At 42.3% G+C, this 27,860-nt stretch overlaps 1 pseudogene; it reads right to left on the minus strand.

Annotated features, from left to right (window-relative positions):
* The window catches only part of LOC140036309 (uncharacterized), a 123,552-nt pseudogene that overhangs the window by 21,739 nt on the left and 73,953 nt on the right, over positions 1–27,860 (minus strand).

Here is a 27,860-nt window from a genome sequence, read left to right on the forward strand (position 1 = left end):
CCTCAACCAGCTCTGAAGCCAACTGATACGTTCCTCGGTCAACTCGTTCCGAGACACGTAGCACGATTGCCCAAGGACCTAGAGGGATACTCAACCGTTTGGATTACGGAACCTAGAACCAAGAGGGACGACTCAACTCGATTCAAGGCGGTAGAACGGCGACTCCAATTGAGGTGGTTACTCAAGTAGATAGGCCGGATGAACAACCAAGGACGTCACGCGTGATTGCTCAAATAACCCTTGCCAAGCAAGTAGGAATGTACTCTCGAAATTGTAAGAGAACAAATTGAAATTTTATTATCAAAAGTGTCTAACCTTTGCTGGTACAAAAGGCGCCTTTTTATAGGCTAGAAACCTTTGTGGTCAAGGATTGGCGGCCCACCAACCTAAACTAGAAAAGGAGCTCGATCCACTCTTGAACATGAGTGGGCCGATTGTTTGACTCCAATAACCAATAAACTATTAATTAAAACACGACTAACAAACCAACTAACAACTAATGACTCGATAATGATCAAAACCAACTAACAACTCATACGACTAACAATGCTAACATTCCTAGTGCTCGGCCCAAGTAGCTAAGGCCGCGCTTGATGCTTCCTTGACTTGGATCAATGTGTAGATGCCTTGATTAGCAACTTCCAAGCCTTCAATGTTCCTATGGAAGCCTTGAGTCAAGGCCGCCATCCGTGCACACATCAGTCCCCTCCACTTGAGAAGGATTTGTCCTCAAATCTGGATGGAAATGAATGATACTAGCAAGAGTTGGAGTACGAAACCTCAAATCTAATGCCACCACATATTGGCCCTCTTAGATTGAATGATACTTGCATACGTCATGATTATTATAATGCGGTGCACATGTCTCTTGGTCAGTTTGAAAATGCTCACAGCCAGCCAAGAAAAACTCATGGCTTTACTCCAATGACTCCTCGAAGATAACGCATATAGCTTCGGTTACATCTTTTTGGATCCTCCAAAATGCAACTGATATAATGAAGAACACTTTGAACACGTTCAACTGCATTAGACTGATCATCACTTGGAACACTTGTTGCAAAAGGGTAAGAAGGCATAGGACAAGATTCAAGTGCAAGAACCCCCATTGAAACTCCATTACTCCTCCCAACAAGCAAAACAGACTCATGGGTGAAGTTAAATACCAATGGATCGTAAAGGGATACAACACTTAAGAGGCAAACTTCATGAAGATTCTGATACTCACCAATGGAGTTAGGAATGGAGCATGCCATGATCAACTCAATCTCTCCTTGCTTAACCTGCGACAAAGCAACTACTCCCGAAGGCAATGCCCTATCGAGTTCATCAACATTCAAGAGTACATGTTTGCAAATCATGAGTAATACAGGCTGATCAGAATTCACACATTTCCTAACTTCCTTAGCCTTGATTATCATGTTTTGCTTCCTAGTGCTTGATTTAATCAGTGTATGACCCTTGGCCGAATGCTCATTTGTGGAAGTGGAGCAATTTCCAGATTCGGCCGTCTTTTGTTTCCTCTTTTGTCGGTCTAAGTCACATTCTCGTTCCATTGTGCAAGAGAGTGTACTTATTAGATCTACCATCAAAAGTGACATGCTTATCAAATTGCCAGGGTCTTCCTAAAATTACATGGGTAGCATGCATGGGGACAACATCACAAACAACTTCGTCAATGTGGTTGCCAATGGAGAAAGGAAGACGTACCTGTTTGTAGACACGTACTTCACCATCTTCGCTTAGCCATTGTAGTCGGTACGGGTGTGGATGTCTAGTCGTTGGAAGTCCCAAGCTCTCTACCATGGGCAAACTTGCTACATTGGTGCAACTACTACCATCAATGATGAGACTGCACACTTTGTCACTTCCAACTCCCGAAAGAACAATTCGGTTGGAAACCTTTTGTACGGTTGGAAGGTAGGCTATTAAAGACCCACCCACGTTAGCCTTAACTTGCAAGCACAAGGTCAAGCTCGGATTTTCTGTTCAAACACACCCAAGGCAGTTTCGGATGTTTGTTCAAGACAATAGCAACTAGATGGAATCTCAACAACGTGACGCAATCAACCCTCCTCAGGCTCCCCCCCCAATGGGTTACCCAAGATATTCCCTAGATAGAAGCAAAGACTCCAAGAAAGCCTTTCACCAATGCTCGAGAGTACAAGAAATTGTTCGCTAGACGGACGAAACAAATTTCCAAGAATCAAGAGGTTCAAGAACTTCAAGAAGTAGTAGTGGACCGAAACTTTTGAAATTTTTTTTTCCTTTTTGTAGTCTTGGATACAAGATGTAATCCGTGATTGATTTTGGCAATAAACTTCGGACTTTCTTTCTTGTTTTTCGTTTCTTTTTTTTTTTGACTTATACGAACAACACAACACAAGCTTGGCCGATTGGACTATTTTCCGGATTTGGTTCAGCCAATTCACACGCACAAGGAATCTTCAAGAACTTCAAGATCCTTCAAGAACTTTCAAGGAAGTTATCAAGAACTTCAAGAATTTCAAGATTGTGGTCGAGAAACTCAAGATTCTTGTAGGTTCTCTCAAGATTCACAAATACCAACAAGTTTCACCACAATTCAGATTTGAAAAACCAAGTAAACAAGTTGGATAACTCAAAACAATGATACCAGAAATTATGGACAGCAATAGACAAGCCAACGATGGAATTCAAGGCACTATGGACGGAACTAGAAGACGCACTTGGACAGATTTGTGGACACAATTATGGGGAGATTCAAGACAACGAACCAACACAAGAACGGACAGAATATTGACGACTCGCGACAGGGTACAAACACTGACAGAAATTCGGCGCAACAAGGGAATAAACTCGGACAGATTTGACACATAAGTAAAATCCAACTACGGCCCGATTGCAAAACACAATGATTGAACACAAAACGGACAGAAATTGACGACGCCAATGGCAAAACAACTTCGGACAGATTTGTGAACAACGAAGAAACAACTAGCGATGCAACAAACAAACAAGACAGCGGAAAAATAGGAACCCTAAAACGAACTAGACAAGAACAAGTACGAGGATATAACGACTTGATACCTCAACCAGCTCTGAAGCCAACTGATACGTTCCTCGGTCAACTCGTTCCGAGACACGTAGCACGATTGCCCAAGGACCTAGAGGGATACTCAACCGTTTGGATTACGGAACCTAGAACCAAGAGGGACGACTCAACTCGATTCAAGGCGGTAGAACGGCGACTCCAATTGAGGTGGTTACTCAAGTAGATAGGCCGGATGAACAACCAAGGACGTCACGCGTGATTGCTCAAATAACCCTTGCCAAGCAAGTAGGAATGTACTCTCGAAATTGTAAGAGAACAAATTGAAATTTTATTATCAAAAGTGTCTAACCTTTGCTGGTACAAAAGGCGCCTTTTTATAGGCTAGAAACCTTTGTGGTCAAGGATTGGCGGCCCACCAACCTAAACTAGAAAAGGAGCTCGATCCACTCTTGAACATGAGTGGGCCGATTGTTTGACTCCAATAACCAATAAACTATTAATTAAAACACGACTAACAAACCAACTAACAACTAATGACTCGATAATGATCAAAACCAACTAACAACTCATACGACTAACAATGCTAACATTCCTAGTGCTCGGCCCAAGTAGCTAAGGCCGCGCTTGATGCTTCCTTGACTTGGATCAATGTGTAGATGCCTTGATTAGCAACTTCCAAGCCTTCAATGTTCCTATGGAAGCCTTGAGTCAAGGCCGCCATCCGTGCACACATCAGTCCCCTCCACTTGAGAAGGATTTGTCCTCAAATCTGGATGGAAATGAATGATACTAGCAAGAGTTGGAGTACGAAACCTCAAATCTAATGCCACCACATATTGGCCCTCTTAGATTGAATGATACTTGCATACGTCATGATTATTATAATGCGGTGCACATGTCTCTTGGTCAGTTTGAAAATGCTCACAGCCAGCCAAGAAAAACTCATGGCTTTACTCCAATGACTCCTCGAAGATAACGCATATAGCTTCGGTTACATCTTTTTGGATCCTCCAAAATGCAACTGATATAATGAAGAACACTTTGAACACGTTCAACTGCATTAGACTGATCATCACTTGGAACACTTGTTGCAAAAGGGTAAGAAGGCATAGGACAAGATTCAAGCGCAAGAACCCCCATTGAAACTCCATTACTCCTCCCAACAAGCAAAACAGACTCATGGGTGAAGTTAAATACCAATGGATCGTAAAGGGATACAACACTTAAGAGGCAAACTTCATGAAGATTCTGATCCTCACCAATGGAGTTAGGAATGGAGCATGCCATGATCAACTCAATCTCTCCTTGCTTAACCTGCGACAAAGCAACTACTCCCGAAGGCAATGCCCTATCGAGTTCATCAACATTCAAGAGTACATGTTTGCAAATCATGAGTAATACAGGCTGATCAGAATTCACACATTTCCTAACTTCCTTAGCCTTGATTATCATGTTTTGCTTCCTAGTGCTTGATTTAATCAGTGTATGACCCTTGGCCGAATGCTCATTTGTGGAAGTGGAGCAATTTCCAGATTCGGCCGTCTTTTGTTTCCTCTTTTGTCGGTCTAAGTCACATTCTCGTTCCATTGTGCAAGAGAGTGTACTTATTAGATCTACCATCAAAAGTGACATGCTTATCAAATTGCCAGGGTCTTCCTAAAATTACATGGGTAGCATGCATGGGGACAACATCACAAACAACTTCGTCAATGTGGTTGCCAATGGAGAAAGGAAGACGTACCTGTTTGTAGACACGTACTTCACCATCTTCGCTTAGCCATTGTAGTCGGTACGGGTGTGGATGTCTAGTCGTTGGAAGTCCCAAGCTCTCTACCATGGGCAAACTTGCTACATTGGTGCAACTACTACCATCAATGATGAGACTGCACACTTTGTCACTTCCAACTCCCGAAAGAACAATTCGGTTGGAAACCTTTTGTACGGTTGGAAGGTAGGCTATTAAAGACCCACCCACGTTAGCCTTAACTTGCAAGCACAAGGTCAAGCTCGGATTTTCTGTTCAAACACACCCAAGGCAGTTTCGGATGTTTGTTCAAGACAATAGCAACTAGATGGAATCTCAACAACGTGACGCAATCAACCAGAAATTCGGCGCAACAAGGGAATAAACTCGGACAGATTTGACACATAAGTAAAATCCAACTACGGCCCGATTGCAAAACACAATGATTGAACACAAAACGGACAGAAATTGACGACGCCAATGGCAAAACAACTTCGGACAGATTTGTGAACAACGAAGAAACAACTAGCGATGCAACAAACAAACAAGACAGCGGAAAAATAGGAACCCTAAAACGAACTAGACAAGAACAAGTACGAGGATATAACGACTTGATACCTCAACCAGCTCTGAAGCCAACTGATACGTTCCTCGGTCAACTCGTTCCGAGACACGTAGCACGATTGCCCAAGGACCTAGAGGGATACTCAACCGTTTGGATTACGGAACCTAGAACCAAGAGGGACGACTCAACTCGATTCAAGGCGGTAGAACGACAAAGTGTGCAGTCTCATCATTGATGGTAGTAGTTGCACCAATGTAGCAAGTTTGCCCATGGTAGAGAGCTTGGGACTTCCAACGACTAGACATCCACACCCGTACCGACTACAATGGCTAAGCGAAGATGGTGAAGTACGTGTCTACAAACAGGTACGTCTTCCTTTCTCCATTGGCAACTACATTGACGAAGTTGTTTGTGATGTTGTCCCCATGCATGCTACCCATGTAATTTTAGGAAGACCCTGGCAATTTGATAAGCATGTCACTTTTGATGGTAGATCTAATAAGTACACTCTCTTGCACAATGGAACGAGAATGTGACTTAGACCGACAAAAGAGGAAACAAAAGACGGCCGAATCTGGAAATTGCTCCACTTCCACAAATGAGCATTCGGCCAAGGGTCATACACTGATTAAATCAAGCACTAGGAAGCAAAACGTGATAATCAAGGCTAAGGAAGTTAGGAAATGTGTGAATTCTGATAAGCCTGTATTACTCATGATTTGCAAACATGTACTCTTGAATGTTGATGAACTCGATAGGGCATTGCCTTCGGGAGTAGTTGCTTTGTCGCAGGTTAAGCAAGGAGAGAATGAGTTGATCATGGCATGCTCCATCCCTAACTCCATTGGTGAATATCAGAATCTTCATGAAGTTTGCCTCTTAAGTGTTGTATCCCTTTACGATCCATTGGTATTTAACTTCACCCATGAGTCTGTTTTGCTTGTTGGGAGGAGTAATGGAGTTTCAATGGGGGTTCTTGCGGTTGAATCTTGTCCTATGCCTTCTTACCCTTTTGCAACAAGTGTTCCAAGTGATGATCAGTCTAATGCAGTTGAACGTGTTCAAAGTGTTCTTCATTATATCAGTTGCATTTTGGAGGATCCAAAAAGATGTAACCGAAGCTATATGCGTTATCTTCGAGGAGTCATTGGAGTAAAGCCATGAGTTTTTCTTGGCTGGCTGTGAGCATTTTCAAACTGACCAAGAGACATGTGCACCGCATTATAATAATCATGACGTATGCAAGTATCATTCAATCTAAGAGGGCCAATATGTGGTGGCATTAGATTTGAGGTTTCGTACTCCAACTCTTGCTAGTATCATTCATTTCCATCCAGATTTGAGGACAAATCCTTCTCAAGTGGAGGGGACTGATGTGTGCACGGATGGCGGCCTTGACTCAAGGCTTCCATAGGAACATTGAAGGCTTGGAAGTTGCTAATCAAGGCATCTACACATTGATCCAAGTCAAGGAAGCATCAAGCGCGGCCTTAGCTACTTGGGCCGAGCACTAGGAATGTTAGCATTGTTAGTCGTATGAGTTGTTAGTTGGTTTTGATCATTATCGAGTCATTAGTTGTTAGTTGGTTTGTTAGTCGTGTTTTAATTAATAGTTTATTAGTTATTGGAGTCAAACAATCGGCCCACTCATGTTCAAGAGTGGATCGAGCTCCTTTTCTAGTTTAGGTTGGTGGGCCGCCAATCCTTGACCACAAAGGTTTCTAGCCTATAAAAAGGCGCCTTTTGTACCAGCAAAGGTTAGACACTTTTGATAATAAAATTTCAATTTGTTCTCTTACAATTTCGAGAGTACATTCCTACTTGCTTGGCAAGGGTTATTTGAGCAATCACGCGTGACGTCCTTGGTTGTTCATCCGGCCTATCTACTTGAGTAACCACCTCAATTGGAGTCGCCGTTCTACCGCCTTGAATCGAGTTGAGTCGTCCCTCTTGGTTCTAGGTTCCGTAATCCAAACGGTTGAGTATCCCTCTAGGTCCTTGGGCAATCGTGCTACGTGTCTCGGAACGAGTTGACCGAGGAACGTATCAGTTGGCTTCAGAGCTGGTTGAGGTATCAAGTCGTTATATCCTCTTACTTGTTCTTGTCTAGTTCGTTTTAGGGTTCCTATTTTTCCGCTGTCTTGTTTGTTTGTTGCATCGCTAGTTGTTTCTTCGTTGTTCACAAATCTGTCCGAAGTTGTTTTGCCATTGGCGTCGTCAATTTCTGTCCGTTTTGTGTTCAATCATTGTGTTTTGCAATCGGGCCGTAGTTGGATTTTACTTATGTGTCAAATCTGTCCGAGTTTATTCCCTTGTTGCGCCGAATTTCTGTCCGTGTTTGTACCCTGTCGCGAGTCGTCAATATTCTGTCCGTTCTTGTGTTGGTTCGTTGTCTTGAATCTCCCCATAATTGTGTCCACAAATCTGTCCAAGTGCGTCTTCTAGTTCCGTCCATAGTGCCTTGAAATTCTGTCTTGTGTTCCATCGTTGGCTTGTCTATTGCTGTCCATAATTTCTGGTATCATTGTTTTGAGTTATCCAACTTGTTTACTTGGTTTTTCAAATATGAATTGTGGTGAAACTTGTTGGTATTTGTGAATCTTGAGAGAACCTACAAGAATCTTGAGTTTCTCGACCACAATCTTGAAATTCTTGAAGTTCTTGATAACTTCCTTGAAAGTTCTTGAAGGATCTTGAAGTTCTTGAAGATTCCTTGTGCGTGTGAATTGGCTGAACCAAATCCGGAAAATAGTCCAATCGGCCAAGCTTGTGTTGTGTTGTTCGTATAAGTCAAAAAAAAAAAAAAGAAACGAAAAACAAGAAAGAAAGTCCGAAGTTTATTGCCAAAATCAATCACGGATTACATCTTGTATCCAAGACTACAAAAAGGAAAAAAAAATTTCAAAAGTTTCGGTCCACTACTACTTCTTGAAGTTCTTGAACCTCTTGATTCTTGGAAATTTGTTTCGTCCGTCTAGCGAACAATTTCTTGTACTCTCGAGCATTGGTGAAAGGCTTTCTTGGAGTCTTTGCTTCTATCTAGGGAATATCTTGGGTAACCCATTGGGGGGGAGCCTGAGGAGGGTTGATTGCGTCACGTTGTTGAGATTCCATCTAGTTGCTATTGTCTTGAACAAACATCCGAAACTGCCTTGGGTGTGTTTGAACAGAAAATCCGAGCTTGACCTTGTGCTTGCAAGTTAAGGCTAACGTGGGTGGGTCTTTAATAGCCTACCTTCCAACCGTACAAAAGGTTTCCAACCGAATTGTTCTTTCGGGAGTTGGAAGTGACAAAGTGTGCAGTCTCATCATTGATGGTAGTAGTTGCACCAATGTAGCAAGTTTGCCCATGGTAGAGAGCTTGGGACTTCCAACGACTAGACATCCACACCCGTACCGACTACAATGGCTAAGCGAAGATGGTGAAGTACGTGTCTACAAACAGGTACGTCTTCCTTTCTCCATTGGCAACTACATTGACGAAGTTGTTTGTGATGTTGTCCCCATGCATGCTACCCATGTAATTTTAGGAAGACCCTGGCAATTTGATAAGCATGTCACTTTTGATGGTAGATCTAATAAGTACACTCTCTTGCACAATGGAACGAGAATGTGACTTAGACCGACAAAAGAGGAAACAAAAGACGGCCGAATCTGGAAATTGCTCCACTTCCACAAATGAGCATTCGGCCAAGGGTCATACACTGATTAAATCAAGCACTAGGAAGCAAAACGTGATAATCAAGGCTAAGGAAGTTAGGAAATGTGTGAATTCTGATAAGCCTGTATTACTCATGATTTGCAAACATGTACTCTTGAATGTTGATGAACTCGATAGGGCATTGCCTTCGGGAGTAGTTGCTTTGTCGCAGGTTAAGCAAGGAGAGAATGAGTTGATCATGGCATGCTCCATCCCTAACTCCATTGGTGAATATCAGAATCTTCATGAAGTTTGCCTCTTAAGTGTTGTATCCCTTTACGATCCATTGGTATTTAACTTCACCCATGAGTCTGTTTTGCTTGTTGGGAGGAGTAATGGAGTTTCAATGGGGGTTCTTGCGGTTGAATCTTGTCCTATGCCTTCTTACCCTTTTGCAACAAGTGTTCCAAGTGATGATCAGTCTAATGCAGTTGAACGTGTTCAAAGTGTTCTTCATTATATCAGTTGCATTTTGGAGGATCCAAAAAGATGTAACCGAAGCTATATGCGTTATCTTCGAGGAGTCATTGGAGTAAAGCCATGAGTTTTTCTTGGCTGGCTGTGAGCATTTTCAAACTGACCAAGAGACATGTGCACCGCATTATAATAATCATGACGTATGCAAGTATCATTCAATCTAAGAGGGCCAATATGTGGTGGCATTAGATTTGAGGTTTCGTACTCCAACTCTTGCTAGTATCATTCATTTCCATCCAGATTTGAGGACAAATCCTTCTCAAGTGGAGGGGACTGATGTGTGCACGGATGGCGGCCTTGACTCAAGGCTTCCATAGGAACATTGAAGGCTTGGAAGTTGCTAATCAAGGCATCTACACATTGATCCAAGTCAAGGAAGCATCAAGCGCGGCCTTAGCTACTTGGGCCGAGCACTAGGAATGTTAGCATTGTTAGTCGTATGAGTTGTTAGTTGGTTTTGATCATTATCGAGTCATTAGTTGTTAGTTGGTTTGTTAGTCGTGTTTTAATTAATAGTTTATTAGTTATTGGAGTCAAACAATCGGCCCACTCATGTTCAAGAGTGGATCGAGCTCCTTTTCTAGTTTAGGTTGGTGGGCCGCCAATCCTTGACCACAAAGGTTTCTAGCCTATAAAAAGGCGCCTTTTGTACCAGCAAAGGTTAGACACTTTTGATAATAAAATTTCAATTTGTTCTCTTACAATTTCGAGAGTACATTCCTACTTGCTTGGCAAGGGTTATTTGAGCAATCACGCGTGACGTCCTTGGTTGTTCATCCGGCCTATCTACTTGAGTAACCACCTCAATTGGAGTCGCCGTTCTACCGCCTTGAATCGAGTTGAGTCGTCCCTCTTGGTTCTAGGTTCCGTAATCCAAACGGTTGAGTATCCCTCTAGGTCCTTGGGCAATCGTGCTACGTGTCTCGGAACGAGTTGACCGAGGAACGTATCAGTTGGCTTCAGAGCTGGTTGAGGTATCAAGTCGTTATATCCTCTTACTTGTTCTTGTCTAGTTCGTTTTAGGGTTCCTATTTTTCCGCTGTCTTGTTTGTTTGTTGCATCGCTAGTTGTTTCTTCGTTGTTCACAAATCTGTCCGAAGTTGTTTTGCCATTGGCGTCGTCAATTTCTGTCCGTTTTGTGTTCAATCATTGTGTTTTGCAATCGGGCCGTAGTTGGATTTTACTTATGTGTCAAATCTGTCCGAGTTTATTCCCTTGTTGCGCCGAATTTCTGTCCGTGTTTGTACCCTGTCGCGAGTCGTCAATATTCTGTCCGTTCTTGTGTTGGTTCGTTGTCTTGAATCTCCCCATAATTGTGTCCACAAATCTGTCCAAGTGCGTCTTCTAGTTCCGTCCATAGTGCCTTGAAATTCTGTCTTGTGTTCCATCGTTGGCTTGTCTATTGCTGTCCATAATTTCTGGTATCATTGTTTTGAGTTATCCAACTTGTTTACTTGGTTTTTCAAATATGAATTGTGGTGAAACTTGTTGGTATTTGTGAATCTTGAGAGAACCTACAAGAATCTTGAGTTTCTCGACCACAATCTTGAAATTCTTGAAGTTCTTGATAACTTCCTTGAAAGTTCTTGAAGGATCTTGAAGTTCTTGAAGATTCCTTGTGCGTGTGAATTGGCTGAACCAAATCCGGAAAATAGTCCAATCGGCCAAGCTTGTGTTGTGTTGTTCGTATAAGTCAAAAAAAAAAAAAAGAAACGAAAAACAAGAAAGAAAGTCCGAAGTTTATTGCCAAAATCAATCACGGATTACATCTTGTATCCAAGACTACAAAAAGGAAAAAAAAATTTCAAAAGTTTCGGTCCACTACTACTTCTTGAAGTTCTTGAACCTCTTGATTCTTGGAAATTTGTTTCGTCCGTCTAGCGAACAATTTCTTGTACTCTCGAGCATTGGTGAAAGGCTTTCTTGGAGTCTTTGCTTCTATCTAGGGAATATCTTGGGTAACCCATTGGGGGGGAGCCTGAGGAGGGTTGATTGCGTCACGTTGTTGAGATTCCATCTAGTTGCTATTGTCTTGAACAAACATCCGAAACTGCCTTGGGTGTGTTTGAACAGAAAATCCGAGCTTGACCTTGTGCTTGCAAGTTAAGGCTAACGTGGGTGGGTCTTTAATAGCCTACCTTCCAACCGTACAAAAGGTTTCCAACCGAATTGTTCTTTCGGGAGTTGGAAGTGACAAAGTGTGCAGTCTCATCATTGATGGTAGTAGTTGCACCAATGTAGCAAGTTTGCCCATGGTAGAGAGCTTGGGACTTCCAACGACTAGACATCCACACCCGTACCGACTACAATGGCTAAGCGAAGATGGTGAAGTACGTGTCTACAAACAGGTACGTCTTCCTTTCTCCATTGGCAACTACATTGACGAAGTTGTTTGTGATGTTGTCCCCATGCATGCTACCCATGTAATTTTAGGAAGACCCTGGCAATTTGATAAGCATGTCACTTTTGATGGTAGATCTAATAAGTACACTCTCTTGCACAATGGAACGAGAATGTGACTTAGACCGACAAAAGAGGAAACAAAAGACGGCCGAATCTGGAAATTGCTCCACTTCCACAAATGAGCATTCGGCCAAGGGTCATACACTGATTAAATCAAGCACTAGGAAGCAAAACGTGATAATCAAGGCTAAGGAAGTTAGGAAATGTGTGAATTCTGATAAGCCTGTATTACTCATGATTTGCAAACATGTACTCTTGAATGTTGATGAACTCGATAGGGCATTGCCTTCGGGAGTAGTTGCTTTGTCGCAGGTTAAGCAAGGAGAGAATGAGTTGATCATGGCATGCTCCATCCCTAACTCCATTGGTGAATATCAGAATCTTCATGAAGTTTGCCTCTTAAGTGTTGTATCCCTTTACGATCCATTGGTATTTAACTTCACCCATGAGTCTGTTTTGCTTGTTGGGAGGAGTAATGGAGTTTCAATGGGGGTTCTTGCGGTTGAATCTTGTCCTATGCCTTCTTACCCTTTTGCAACAAGTGTTCCAAGTGATGATCAGTCTAATGCAGTTGAACGTGTTCAAAGTGTTCTTCATTATATCAGTTGCATTTTGGAGGATCCAAAAAGATGTAACCGAAGCTATATGCGTTATCTTCGAGGAGTCATTGGAGTAAAGCCATGAGTTTTTCTTGGCTGGCTGTGAGCATTTTCAAACTGACCAAGAGACATGTGCACCGCATTATAATAATCATGACGTATGCAAGTATCATTCAATCTAAGAGGGCCAATATGTGGTGGCATTAGATTTGAGGTTTCGTACTCCAACTCTTGCTAGTATCATTCATTTCCATCCAGATTTGAGGACAAATCCTTCTCAAGTGGAGGGGACTGATGTGTGCACGGATGGCGGCCTTGACTCAAGGCTTCCATAGGAACATTGAAGGCTTGGAAGTTGCTAATCAAGGCATCTACACATTGATCCAAGTCAAGGAAGCATCAAGCGCGGCCTTAGCTACTTGGGCCGAGCACTAGGAATGTTAGCATTGTTAGTCGTATGAGTTGTTAGTTGGTTTTGATCATTATCGAGTCATTAGTTGTTAGTTGGTTTGTTAGTCGTGTTTTAATTAATAGTTTATTAGTTATTGGAGTCAAACAATCGGCCCACTCATGTTCAAGAGTGGATCGAGCTCCTTTTCTAGTTTAGGTTGGTGGGCCGCCAATCCTTGACCACAAAGGTTTCTAGCCTATAAAAAGGCGCCTTTTGTACCAGCAAAGGTTAGACACTTTTGATAATAAAATTTCAATTTGTTCTCTTACAATTTCGAGAGTACTTTCCTACTTGCTTGGCAAGGGTTATTTGAGCAATCACGCGTGACGTCCTTGGTTGTTCATCCGGCCTATCTACTTGAGTAACCACCTCAATTGGAGTCGCCGTTCTACCGCCTTGAATCGAGTTGAGTCGTCCCTCTTGGTTCTAGGTTCCGTAATCCAAACGGTTGAGTATCCCTCTAGGTCCTTGGGCAATCGTGCTACGTGTCTCGGAACGAGTTGACCGAGGAACGTATCAGTTGGCTTCAGAGCTGGTTGAGGTATCAAGTCGTTATATCCTCTTACTTGTTCTTGTCTAGTTCGTTTTAGGGTTCCTATTTTTCCGCTGTCTTGTTTGTTTGTTGCATCGCTAGTTGTTTCTTCGTTGTTCACAAATCTGTCCGAAGTTGTTTTGCCATTGGCGTCGTCAATTTCTGTCCGTTTTGTGTTCAATCATTGTGTTTTGCAATCGGGCCGTAGTTGGATTTTACTTATGTGTCAAATCTGTCCGAGTTTATTCCCTTGTTGCGCCGAATTTCTGTCCGTGTTTGTACCCTGTCGCGAGTCGTCAATATTCTGTCCGTTCTTGTGTTGGTTCGTTGTCTTGAATCTCCCCATAATTGTGTCCACAAATCTGTCCAAGTGCGTCTTCTAGTTCCGTCCATAGTGCCTTGAAATTCTGTCTTGTGTTCCATCGTTGGCTTGTCTATTGCTGTCCATAATTTCTGGTATCATTGTTTTGAGTTATCCAACTTGTTTACTTGGTTTTTCAAATCTGAATTGTGGTGAAACTTGTTGGTATTTGTGAATCTTGAGAGAACCTACAAGAATCTTGAGTTTCTCGACCACAATCTTGAAATTCTTGAAGTTCTTGATAACTTCCTTGAAAGTTCTTGAAGGATCTTGAAGTTCTTGAAGATTCCTTGTGCGTGTGAATTGGCTGAACCAAATCCGGAAAATAGTCCAATCGGCCAAGCTTGTGTTGTGTTGTTCGTATAAGTCAAAAAAAAAAAAAAGAAACGAAAAACAAGAAAGAAAGTCCGAAGTTTATTGCCAAAATCAATCACGGATTACATCTTGTATCCAAGACTACAAAAAGGAAAAAAAAATTTCAAAAGTTTCGGTCCACTACTACTTCTTGAAGTTCTTGAACCTCTTGATTCTTGGAAATTTGTTTCGTCCGTCTAGCGAACAATTTCTTGTACTCTCGAGCATTGGTGAAAGGCTTTCTTGGAGTCTTTGCTTCTATCTAGGGAATATCTTGGGTAACCCATTGGGGGGGAGCCTGAGGAGGGTTGATTGCGTCACGTTGTTGAGATTCCATCTAGTTGCTATTGTCTTGAACAAACATCCGAAACTGCCTTGGGTGTGTTTGAACAGAAAATCCGAGCTTGACCTTGTGCTTGCAAGTTAAGGCTAACGTGGGTGGGTCTTTAATAGCCTACCTTCCAACCGTACAAAAGGTTTCCAACCGAATTGTTCTTTCGGGAGTTGGAAGTGACAAAGTGTGCAGTCTCATCATTGATGGTAGTAGTTGCACCAATGTAGCAAGTTTGCCCATGGTAGAGAGCTTGGGACTTCCAACGACTAGACATCCACACCCGTACCGACTACAATGGCTAAGCGAAGATGGTGAAGTACGTGTCTACAAACAGGTACGTCTTCCTTTCTCCATTGGCAACTACATTGACGAAGTTGTTTGTGATGTTGTCCCCATGCATGCTACCCATGTAATTTTAGGAAGACCCTGGCAATTTGATAAGCATGTCACTTTTGATGGTAGATCTAATAAGTACACTCTCTTGCACAATGGAACGAGAATGTGACTTAGACCGACAAAAGAGGAAACAAAAGACGGCCGAATCTGGAAATTGCTCCACTTCCACAAATGAGCATTCGGGCAAGGGTCATACACTGATTAAATCAAGCACTAGGAAGCAAAACGTGATAATCAAGGCTAAGGAAGTTAGGAAATGTGTGAATTCTGATAAGCCTGTATTACTCATGATTTGCAAACATGTACTCTTGAATGTTGATGAACTCGATAGGGCATTGCCTTCGGGAGTAGTTGCTTTGTCGCAGGTTAAGCAAGGAGAGAATGAGTTGATCATGGCATGCTCCATCCCTAACTCCATTGGTGAATATCAGAATCTTCATGAAGTTTGCCTCTTAAGTGTTGTATCCCTTTACGATCCTGGATGGAAATGAATGATACTAGCAAGAGTTGGAGTACGAAACCTCAAATCTAATGCCACCACATATTGGCCCTCTTAGATTGAATGATACTTGCATACGTCATGATTATTATAATGCGGTGCACATGTCTCTTGGTCAGTTTGAAAATGCTCACAGCCAGCCAAGAAAAACTCATGGCTTTACTCCAATGACTCCTCGAAGATAACGCATATAGCTTCGGTTACATCTTTTTGGATCCTCCAAAATGCAACTGATATAATGAAGAGCACTTTGAACACGTTCAACTGCATTAGACTGATCATCACTTGGAACACTTGTTGCAAAAGGGTAAGAAGGCATAGGACAAGATTCAAGCGCAAGAACCCCCATTGAAACTCCATTACTCCTCCCAACAAGCAAAACAGACTCATGGGTGAAGTTAAATACCAATGGATCGTAAAGGGATACAACACTTAAGAGGCAAACTTCATGAAGATTCTGATACTCACCAATGGAGTTAGGGATGGAGCATGCCATGATCAACTCATTCTCTCCTTGCTTAACCTGCGACAAAGCAACTACTCCCGAAGGCAATGCCCTATCGAGTTCATCAACATTCAAGAGTACATGTTTGCAAATCATGAGTAATACAGGCTGATCAGAATTCACACATTTCCTAACTTCCTTAGCCTTGATTATCATGTTTTGCTTCCTAGTGCTTGATTTAATCAGTGTATGACCCTTGGCCGAATGCTCATTTGTGGAAGTGGAGCAATTTCCAGATTCGGCCGTCTTTTGTTTCCTCTTTTGTCGGTCTAAGTCACATTCTCGTTCCATTGTGCAAGAGAGTGTACTTATTAGATCTACCATCAAAAGTGACATGCTTATCAAATTGCCAGGGTCTTCCTAAAATTACATGGGTAGCATGCATGGGGACAACATCACAAACAACTTCGTCAATGTGGTTGCCAATGGAGAAAGGAAGACGTACCTGTTTGTAGACACGTACTTCACCATCTTCGCTTAGCCATTGTAGTCGGTACGGGTGTGGATGTCTAGTCGTTGGAAGTCCCAAGCTCTCTACCATGGGCAAACTTGCTACATTGGTGCAACTACCATCAATGATGAGACTGCACACTTTGTCACTTCCAACTCCCGAAAGAACAATTCGGTTGGAAACCTTTTGTACGGTTGGAAGGTAGGCTATTAAAGACCCACCCACGTTAGCCTTAACTTGCAAGCACAAGGTCAAGCTCGGATTTTCTGTTCAAACACACCCAAGGCAGTTTCGGATGTTTGTTCAAGACAATAGCAACTAGATGGAATCTCAACAACGTGACGCAATCAACCCTCCTCAGGCTCCCCCCCCAATGGGTTACCCAAGATATTCCCTAGATAGAAGCAAAGACTCCAAGAAAGCCTTTCACCAATGCTCGAGAGTACAAGAAATTGTTCGCTAGACGGACGAAACAAATTTCCAAGAATCAAGAGGTTCAAGAACTTCAAGAAGTAGTAGTGGACCGAAACTTTTGAAATTTTTTTTTCCTTTTTGTAGTCTTGGATACAAGATGTAATCCGTGATTGATTTTGGCAATAAACTTCGGACTTTCTTTCTTGTTTTTCGTTTCTTTTTTTTTTTTTGACTTATACGAACAACACAACACAAGCTTGGCCGATTGGACTATTTTCCGGATTTGGTTCAGCCAATTCACACGCACAAGGAATCTTCAAGAACTTTCAAGGAAGTTATCAAGAACTTCAAGAATTTCAAGATTGTGGTCGAGAAACTCAAGATTCTTGTAGGTTCTCTCAAGATTCACAAATACCAACAAGTTTCACCACAATTCAGATTTGAAAAACCAAGTAAACAAGTTGGATAACTCAAAACAATGATACCAGAAATTATGGACAGCAATAGACAAGCCAACGATGGAACACAAGACAGAATTTCAAGGCACTATGGACGGAACTAGAAGACGCACTTGGACAGATTTGTGGACACAATTATGGGGAGATTCAAGACAACGAACCAACACAAGAACGGACAGAATATTGACGACTCGCGACAGGGTACAAACACGGACAGAAATTCGGCGCAACAAGGGAATAAACTCGGACAGATTTGACACATAAGTAAAATCCAACTACGGCCCGATTGCAAAACACAATGATTGAACACAAAACGGACAGAAATTGACGACGCCAATGGCAAAACAACTTCGGACAGATTTGTGAACAACGAAGAAACAACTAGCGATGCAACAAACAAACAAGACAGCGGAAAAATAGGAACCCTAAAACGAACTAGACAAGAACAAGTACGAGGATATAACGACTTGATACCTCAACCAGCTCTGAAGCCAACTGATACGTTCCTCGGTCAACTCGTTCCGAGACACGTAGCACGATTGCCCAAGGACCTAGAGGGATACTCAACCGTTTGGATTACGGAACCTAGAACCAAGAGGGACGACTCAACTCGATTCAAGGCGGTAGAACGGCGACTCCAATTGAGGTGGTTACTCAAGTAGATAGGCCGGATGAACAACCAAGGACGTCACGCGTGATTGCTCAAATAACCCTTGCCAAGCAAGTAGGAATGTACTCTCGAAATTGTAAGAGAACAAATTGAAATTTTATTATCAAAAGTGTCTAACCTTTGCTGGTACAAAAGGCGCCTTTTTATAGGCTAGAAACCTTTGTGGTCAAGGATTGGCGGCCCACCAACCTAAACTAGAAAAGGAGCTCGATCCACTCTTGAACATGAGTGGGCCGATTGTTTGACTCCAATAACCAATAAACTATTAATTAAAACACGACTAACAAACCAACTAACAACTAATGACTCGATAATGATCAAAACCAACTAACAACTCATACGACTAACTTGAGAAGGATTTGTCCTCAAATCTGGATGGAAATGAATGATACTAGCAAGAGTTGGAGTACGAAACCTCAAATCTAATGCCACCACATATTGGCCCTCTTAGATTGAATGATACTTGCATACGTCATGATTATTATAATGCGGTGCACATGTCTCTTGGTCAGTTTGAAAATGCTCACAGCCAGCCAAGAAAAACTCATGGCTTTACTCCAATGACTCCTCGAAGATAACGCATATAGCTTCGGTTACATCTTTTTGGATCCTCCAAAATGCAACTGATATAATGAAGAGCACTTTGAACACGTTCAACTGCATTAGACTGATCATCACTTGGAACACTTGTTGCAAAAGGGTAAGAAGGCATAGGACAAGATTCAAGCGCAAGAACCCCCATTGAAACTCCATTACTCCTCCCAACAAGCAAAACAGACTCATGGGTGAAGTTAAATACCAATGGATCGTAAAGGGATACAACACTTAAGAGGCAAACTTCATGAAGATTCTGATACTCACCAATGGAGTTAGGGATGGAGCATGCCATGATCAACTCATTCTCTCCTTGCTTAACCTGCGACAAAGCAACTACTCCCGAAGGCAATGCCCTATCGAGTTCATCAACATTCAAGAGTACATGTTTGCAAATCATGAGTAATACAGGCTGATCAGAATTCACACATTTCCTAACTTCCTTAGCCTTGATTATCATGTTTTGCTTCCTAGTGCTTGATTTAATCAGTGTATGACCCTTGGCCGAATGCTCATTTGTGGAAGTGGAGCAATTTCCAGATTCGGCCGTCTTTTGTTTCCTCTTTTGTCGGTCTAAGTCACATTCTCGTTCCATTGTGCAAGAGAGTGTACTTATTAGATCTACCATCAAAAGTGACATGCTTATCAAATTGCCAGGGTCTTCCTAAAATTACATGGGTAGCATGCATGGGGACAACATCACAAACAACTTCGTCAATGTGGTTGCCAATGGAGAAAGGAAGACGTACCTGTTTGTAGACACGTACTTCACCATCTTCGCTTAGCCATTGTAGTCGGTACGGGTGTGGATGTCTAGTCGTTGGAAGTCCCAAGCTCTCTACCATGGGCAAACTTGCTACATTGGTGCAACTACCATCAATGATGAGACTGCACACTTTGTCACTTCCAACTCCCGAAAGAACAATTCGGTTGGAAACCTTTTGTACGGTTGGAAGGTAGGCTATTAAAGACCCACCCACGTTAGCCTTAACTTGCAAGCACAAGGTCAAGCTCGGATTTTCTGTTCAAACACACCCAAGGCAGTTTCGGATGTTTGTTCAAGACAATAGCAACTAGATGGAATCTCAACAACGTGACGCAATCAACCCTCCTCAGGCTCCCCCCCCAATGGGTTACCCAAGATATTCCCTAGATAGAAGCAAAGACTCCAAGAAAGCCTTTCACCAATGCTCGAGAGTACAAGAAATTGTTCGCTAGACGGACGAAACAAATTTCCAAGAATCAAGAGGTTCAAGAACTTCAAGAAGTAGTAGTGGACCGAAACTTTTGAAATTTTTTTTTCCTTTTTGTAGTCTTGGATACAAGATGTAATCCGTGATTGATTTTGGCAATAAACTTCGGACTTTCTTTCTTGTTTTTCGTTTCTTTTTTTTTTTTTGACTTATACGAACAACACAACACAAGCTTGGCCGATTGGACTATTTTCCGGATTTGGTTCAGCCAATTCACACGCACAAGGAATCTTCAAGAACTTTCAAGGAAGTTATCAAGAACTTCAAGAATTTCAAGATTGTGGTCGAGAAACTCAAGATTCTTGTAGGTTCTCTCAAGATTCACAAATACCAACAAGTTTCACCACAATTCAGATTTGAAAAACCAAGTAAACAAGTTGGATAACTCAAAACAATGATACCAGAAATTATGGACAGCAATAGACAAGCCAACGATGGAACACAAGACAGAATTTCAAGGCACTATGGACGGAACTAGAAGACGCACTTGGACAGATTTGTGGACACAATTATGGGGAGATTCAAGACAACGAACCAACACAAGAACGGACAGAATATTGACGACTCGCGACAGGGTACAAACACGGACAGAAATTCGGCGCAACAAGGGAATAAACTCGGACAGATTTGACACATAAGTAAAATCCAACTACGGCCCGATTGCAAAACACAATGATTGAACACAAAACGGACAGAAATTGACGACGCCAATGGCAAAACAACTTCGGACAGATTTGTGAACAACGAAGAAACAACTAGCGATGCAACAAACAAACAAGACAGCGGAAAAATAGGAACCCTAAAACGAACTAGACAAGAACAAGTACGAGGATATAACGACTTGATACCTCAACCAGCTCTGAAGCCAACTGATACGTTCCTCGGTCAACTCGTTCCGAGACACGTAGCACGATTGCCCAAGGACCTAGAGGGATACTCAACCGTTTGGATTACGGAACCTAGAACCAAGAGGGACGACTCAACTCGATTCAAGGCGGTAGAACGGCGACTCCAATTGAGGTGGTTACTCAAGTAGATAGGCCGGATGAACAACCAAGGACGTCACGCGTGATTGCTCAAATAACCCTTGCCAAGCAAGTAGGAATGTACTCTCGAAATTGTAAGAGAACAAATTGAAATTTTATTATCAAAAGTGTCTAACCTTTGCTGGTACAAAAGGCGCCTTTTTATAGGCTAGAAACCTTTGTGGTCAAGGATTGGCGGCCCACCAACCTAAACTAGAAAAGGAGCTCGATCCACTCTTGAACATGAGTGGGCCGATTGTTTGACTCCAATAACCAATAAACTATTAATTAAAACACGACTAACAAACCAACTAACAACTAATGACTCGATAATGATCAAAACCAACTAACAACTCATACGACTAACAATGCTAACATTCCTAGTGCTCGGCCCAAGTAGCTAAGGCCGCGCTTGATGCTTCCTTGACTTGGATCAATGTGTAGATGCCTTGATTAGCAACTTCCAAGCCTTCAATGTTCCTATGGAAGCCTTGAGTCAAGGCCGCCATCCGTGCACACATCAGTCCCCTCCACTTGAGAAGGATTTGTCCTCAAATCTGGATGGAAATGAATGATACTAGCAAGAGTTGGAGTACGAAACCTCAAATCTAATGCCACCACATATTGGCCCTCTTAGATTGAATGATACTTGCATACGTCATGATTATTATAATGCGGTGCACATGTCTCTTGGTCAGTTTGAAAATGCTCACAGCCAGCCAAGAAAAACTCATGGCTTTACTCCAATGACTCCTCGAAGATAACGCATATAGCTTCGGTTACATCTTTTTGGATCCTCCAAAATGCAACTGATATAATGAAGAGCACTTTGAACACGTTCAACTGCATTAGACTGATCATCACTTGGAACACTTGTTGCAAAAGGGTAAGAAGGCATAGGACAAGATTCAAGCGCAAGAACCCCCATTGAAACTCCATTACTCCTCCCAACAAGCAAAACAGACTCATGGGTGAAGTTAAATACCAATGGATCGTAAAGGGATACAACACTTAAGAGGCAAACTTCATGAAGATTCTGATACTCACCAATGGAGTTAGGGATGGAGCATGCCATGATCAACTCATTCTCTCCTTGCTTAACCTGCGACAAAGCAACTACTCCCGAAGGCAATGCCCTATCGAGTTCATCAACATTCAAGAGTACATGTTTGCAAATCATGAGTAATACAGGCTGATCAGAATTCACACATTTCCTAACTTCCTTAGCCTTGATTATCATGTTTTGCTTCCTAGTGCTTGATTTAATCAGTGTATGACCCTTGGCCGAATGCTCATTTGTGGAAGTGGAGCAATTTCCAGATTCGGCCGTCTTTTGTTTCCTCTTTTGTCGGTCTAAGTCACATTCTCGTTCCATTGTGCAAGAGAGTGTACTTATTAGATCTACCATCAAAAGTGACATGCTTATCAAATTGCCAGGGTCTTCCTAAAATTACATGGGTAGCATGCATGGGGACAACATCACAAACAACTTCGTCAATGTGGTTGCCAATGGAGAAAGGAAGACGTACCTGTTTGTAGACACGTACTTCACCATCTTCGCTTAGCCATTGTAGTCGGTACGGGTGTGGATGTCTAGTCGTTGGAAGTCCCAAGCTCTCTACCATGGGCAAACTTGCTACATTGGTGCAACTACCATCAATGATGAGACTGCACACTTTGTCACTTCCAACTCCCGAAAGAACAATTCGGTTGGAAACCTTTTGTACGGTTGGAAGGTAGGCTATTAAAGACCCACCCACGTTAGCCTTAACTTGCAAGCACAAGGTCAAGCTCGGATTTTCTGTTCAAACACACCCAAGGCAGTTTCGGATGTTTGTTCAAGACAATAGCAACTAGATGGAATCTCAACAACGTGACGCAATCAACCCTCCTCAGGCTCCCCCCCCAATGGGTTACCCAAGATATTCCCTAGATAGAAGCAAAGACTCCAAGAAAGCCTTTCACCAATGCTCGAGAGTACAAGAAATTGTTCGCTAGACGGACGAAACAAATTTCCAAGAATCAAGAGGTTCAAGAACTTCAAGAAGTAGTAGTGGACCGAAACTTTTGAAATTTTTTTTTCCTTTTTGTAGTCTTGGATACAAGATGTAATCCGTGATTGATTTTGGCAATAAACTTCGGACTTTCTTTCTTGTTTTTCGTTTCTTTTTTTTTTTTGACTTATACGAACAACACAACACAAGCTTGGCCGATTGGACTATTTTCCGGATTTGGTTCAGCCAATTCACACGCACAAGGAATCTTCAAGAACTTTCAAGGAAGTTATCAAGAACTTCAAGAATTTCAAGATTGTGGTCGAGAAACTCAAGATTCTTGTAGGTTCTCTCAAGATTCACAAATACCAACAAGTTTCACCACAATTCAGATTTGAAAAACCAAGTAAACAAGTTGGATAACTCAAAACAATGATACCAGAAATTATGGACAGCAATAGACAAGCCAACGATGGAACACAAGACAGAATTTCAAGGCACTATGGACGGAACTAGAAGACGCACTTGGACAGATTTGTGGACACAATTATGGGGAGATTCAAGACAACGAACCAACACAAGAACGGACAGAATATTGACGACTCGCGACAGGGTACAAACACGGACAGAAATTCGGCGCAACAAGGGAATAAACTCGGACAGATTTGACACATAAGTAAAATCCAACTACGGCCCGATTGCAAAACACAATGATTGAACACAAAACGGACAGAAATTGACGACGCCAATGGCAAAACAACTTCGGACAGATTTGTGAACAACGAAGAAACAACTAGCGATGCAACAAACAAACAAGACAGCGGAAAAATAGGAACCCTAAAACGAACTAGACAAGAACAAGTACGAGGATATAACGACTTGATACCTCAACCAGCTCTGAAGCCAACTGATACGTTCCTCGGTCAACTCGTTCCGAGACACGTAGCACGATTGCCCAAGGACCTAGAGGGATACTCAACCGTTTGGATTACGGAACCTAGAACCAAGAGGGACGACTCAACTCGATTCAAGGCGGTAGAACGGCGACTCCAATTGAGGTGGTTACTCAAGTAGATAGGCCGGATGAACAACCAAGGACGTCACGCGTGATTGCTCAAATAACCCTTGCCAAGCAAGTAGGAATGTACTCTCGAAATTGTAAGAGAACAAATTGAAATTTTATTATCAAAAGTGTCTAACCTTTGCTGGTACAAAAGGCGCCTTTTTATAGGCTAGAAACCTTTGTGGTCAAGGATTGGCGGCCCACCAACCTAAACTAGAAAAGGAGCTCGATCCACTCTTGAACATGAGTGGGCCGATTGTTTGACTCCAATAACCAATAAACTATTAATTAAAACACGACTAACAAACCAACTAACAACTAATGACTCGATAATGATCAAAACCAACTAACAACTCATACGACTAACAATGCTAACATTCCTAGTGCTCGGCCCAAGTAGCTAAGGCCGCGCTTGATGCTTCCTTGACTTGGATCAATGTGTAGATGCCTTGATTAGCAACTTCCAAGCCTTCAATGTTCCTATGGAAGCCTTGAGTCAAGGCCGCCATCCGTGCACACATCAGTCCCCTCCACTTGAGAAGGATTTGTCCTCAAATCTGGATGGAAATGAATGATACTAGCAAGAGTTGGAGTACGAAACCTCAAATCTAATGCCACCACATATTGGCCCTCTTAGATTGAATGATACTTGCATACGTCATGATTATTATAATGCGGTGCACATGTCTCTTGGTCAGTTTGAAAATGCTCACAGCCAGCCAAGAAAAACTCATGGCTTTACTCCAATGACTCCTCGAAGATAACGCATATAGCTTCGGTTACATCTTTTTGGATCCTCCAAAATGCAACTGATATAATGAAGAGCACTTTGAACACGTTCAACTGCATTAGACTGATCATCACTTGGAACACTTGTTGCAAAAGGGTAAGAAGGCATAGGACAAGATTCAAGCGCAAGAACCCCCATTGAAACTCCATTACTCCTCCCAACAAGCAAAACAGACTCGTGGGTGAAGTTAAATACCAATGGATCGTAAAGGGATACAACACTTAAGAGGCAAACTTCATGAAGATTCTGATACTCACCAATGGAGTTAGGGATGGAGCATGCCATGATCAACTCATTCTCTCCTTGCTTAACCTGCGACAAAGCAACTACTCCCGAAGGCAATGCCCTATCGAGTTCATCAACATTCAAGAGTACATGTTTGCAAATCATGAGTAATACAGGCTGATCAGAATTCACACATTTCCTAACTTCCTTAGCCTTGATTATCATGTTTTGCTTCCTAGTGCTTGATTTAATCAGTGTATGACCCTTGGCCGAATGCTCATTTGTGGAAGTGGAGCAATTTCCAGATTCGGCCGTCTTTTGTTTCCTCTTTTGTCGGTCTAAGTCACATTCTCGTTCCAATGTGCAAGAGAGTGTACTTATTAGATCTACCATCAAAAGTGACATGCTTATCAAATTGCCAGGGTCTTCCTAAAATTACATGGGTAGCATGCATGGGGACAACATCACAAACAACTTCGTCAATGTGGTTGCCAATGGAGAAAGGAAGACGTACCTGTTTGTAGACACGTACTTCACCATCTTCGCTTAGCCATTGTAGTCGGTACGGGTGTGGATGTCTAGTCGTTGGAAGTCCCAAGCTCTCTACCATGGGCAAACTTGCTACATTGGTGCAACTACCATCAATGATGAGACTGCACACTTTGTCACTTCCAACTCCCGAAAGAACAATTCGGTTGGAAACCTTTTGTACGGTTGGAAGGTAGGCTATTAAAGACCCACCCACGTTAGCCTTAACTTGCAAGCACAAGGTCAAGCTCGGATTTTCTGTTCAAACACACCCAAGGCAGTTTCGGATGTTTGTTCAAGACAATAGCAACTAGATGGAATCTCAACAACGTGACGCAATCAACCCTCCTCAGGCTCCCCCCCCAATGGGTTACCCAAGATATTCCCTAGATAGAAGCAAAGACTCCAAGAAAGCCTTTCACCAATGCTCGAGAGTACAAGAAATTGTTCGCTAGACGGACGAAACAAATTTCCAAGAATCAAGAGGTTCAAGAACTTCAAGAAGTAGTAGTGGACCGAAACTTTTGAAATTTTTTTTTCCTTTTTGTAGTCTTGGATACAAGATGTAATCCGTGATTGATTTTGGCAATAAACTTCGGACTTTCTTTCTTGTTTTTCGTTTCTTTTTTTTTTTTTGACTTATACGAACAACACAACACAAGCTTGGCCGATTGGACTATTTTCCGGATTTGGTTCAGCCAATTCACACGCACAAGGAATCTTCAAGAACTTTCAAGGAAGTTATCAAGAACTTCAAGAATTTCAAGATTGTGGTCGAGAAACTCAAGATTCTTGTAGGTTCTCTCAAGATTCACAAATACCAACAAGTTTCACCACAATTCAGATTTGAAAAACCAAGTAAACAAGTTGGATAACTCAAAACAATGATACCAGAAATTATGGACAGCAATAGACAAGCCAACGATGGAACACAAGACAGAATTTCAAGGCACTATGGACGGAACTAGAAGACGCACTTGGACAGATTTGTGGACACAATTATGGGGAGATTCAAGACAACGAACCAACACAAGAACGGACAGAATATTGACGACTCGCGACAGGGTACAAACACGGACAGAAATTCGGCGCAACAAGGGAATAAACTCGGACAGATTTGACACATAAGTAAAATCCAACTACGGCCCGATTGCAAAACACAATGATTGAACACAAAACGGACAGAAATTGACGACGCCAATGGCAAAACAACTTCGGACAGATTTGTGAACAACGAAGAAACAACTAGCGATGCAACAAACAAACAAGACAGCGGAAAAATAGGAACCCTAAAACGAACTAGACAAGAACAAGTACGAGGATATAACGACTTGATACCTCAACCAGCTCTGAAGCCAACTGATACGTTCCTCGGTCAACTCGTTCCGAGACACGTAGCACGATTGCCCAAGGACCTAGAGGGATACTCAACCGTTTGGATTACGGAACCTAGAACCAAGAGGGACGACTCAACTCGATTCAAGGCGGTAGAACGGCGACTCCAATTGAGGTGGTTACTCAAGTAGATAGGCCGGATGAACAACCAAGGACGTCACGCGTGATTGCTCAAATAACCCTTGCCAAGCAAGTAGGAATGTACTCTCGAAATTGTAAGAGAACAAATTGAAATTTTATTATCAAAAGTGTCTAACCTTTGCTGGTACAAAAGGCGCCTTTTTATAGGCTAGAAACCTTTGTGGTCAAGGATTGGCGGCCCACCAACCTAAACTAGAAAAGGAGCTCGATCCACTCTTGAACATGAGTGGGCCGATTGTTTGACTCCAATAACTAATAAACTATTAATTAAAACACGACTAACAAACCAACTAACGACTAATGACTCGATAATGATCAAAACCAACTAACAACTCATACGACTAACAATGCTAACATTCCTAGTGCTCGGCCCAAGTAGCTAAGGCCGCGCTTGATGCTTCCTTGACTTGGATCAATGTGTAGATGCCTTGATTAGCAACTTCCAAGCCTTCAATGTTCCTATGGAAGCCTTGAGTCAAGGCCGCCATCCGTGCACACATCAGTCCCCTCCACTTGAGAAGGATTTGTCCTCAAATCTGGATGGAAATGAATGATACTAGCAAGAGTTGGAGTACGAAACCTCAAATCTAATGCCACCACATATTGGCCCTCTTAGATTGAATGATACTTGCATACGTCATGATTATTATAATGCGGTGCACATGTCTCTTGGTCAGTTTGAAAATGCTCACAGCCAGCCAAGAAAAACTCGTGGCTTTACTCCAATGACTCCTCGAAGATAACGCATATAGCTTCGGTTACATCTTTTTGGATTCTCCAAAATGCAACTGATATAATGAAGAACACTTTGAACACGTTCAACTGCATTAGACTGATCATCACTTGGA

Source organism: Coffea arabica, chromosome 2e (assembly GCF_036785885.1).
Source record: "Coffea arabica cultivar ET-39 chromosome 2e, Coffea Arabica ET-39 HiFi, whole genome shotgun sequence".
Lineage (NCBI taxonomy): Eukaryota > Viridiplantae > Streptophyta > Magnoliopsida > Gentianales > Rubiaceae > Coffea > Coffea arabica.